The following is a 1,036-nucleotide window of genomic DNA, read 5'->3' as shown; positions in this document are numbered from 1 at the left end:
GAGTAGCATTGGCTGGGATGGTCAGGGTTAGAGGTCAACTTGGCTGGGTCATAATTCTCCTGTGTGTGGCTATTCTATATTGTTGTAACTGGATACTTGTCTAATGGTGAGATTTCACAGTTCTGTAATTTGTCATCTGAAGTGGTCATCCTCCATTTTCAGAGAACATAACCAATACCAAAGGAAATTACATATTATATATATATAAACATGTAAAGTAATATGCGAATGACTCATATTGAGGAAATACACAAGTAATCTATTACTCAAATTAATCTCTCTAGCTATCCGTTTTTAAGAATAATTGGTATAATTTGACAAAACTCTTAAGTACAGAATGCCTGGCTTCCAAGCCAAATATCTTTTTTGCTATACAGTATTAAGTAAATCCCCCAAATGTATTCCTTTCACAATTTCAATCATCTGGAATATAATTGAGAATATAAATCATCAGTGTACTCATATCATGAACGCTTTAAGAAACATCCTAGACTGTTTGAAGGCATTAACTCAAAAGGAACGAAATTGCCTTGCATGCATGTGTTTTTTTGTTTGTTTTTTTTTTGCATGCATGTGTTTTGCACATTCTTGAAACAGAAGAAATGGATAGCACACCATCGTAAATCATCTTCATCATTTTAAGATAGGAAAGTAATGCTCATATTTAGTAAATTTTTAAATTGTGCCTCATATTAATATTATTGAATTTAGAATATTCTAAAAATAAAATTATATTTAATTTTGATAATTTATCTCCATAGAGCAGAAATTAATAGGTTTTACAATATAATTTAAACCTTCTCTTTTACCAAGTCCACAAGATACTTTGTATGTCTGCTATTTCATGACCTTGTATGTGAAATCTACTCTCTTCCTTTTTGTCCCTTGTAGATCGGGAAAATATTCTGAATGGAATGTTATATTAATACATGTGCTAAGTATAATTTTTTTTAACATTTTATTAGGGGCTCATACAACTGTTATCCCAATCCATACACACATCAATTGTGTAAAGCGCATTTGTACATCGTTTCTC

Source organism: Echinops telfairi, unplaced genomic scaffold (genome assembly GCF_000313985.2).
Source record: "Echinops telfairi isolate 266 unplaced genomic scaffold, ASM31398v2 ScPeMD7_23;HRSCAF=83, whole genome shotgun sequence".
NCBI lineage: Eukaryota > Metazoa > Chordata > Mammalia > Afrosoricida > Tenrecidae > Echinops > Echinops telfairi.
This window is presented reverse-complemented; position numbering follows the sequence as displayed.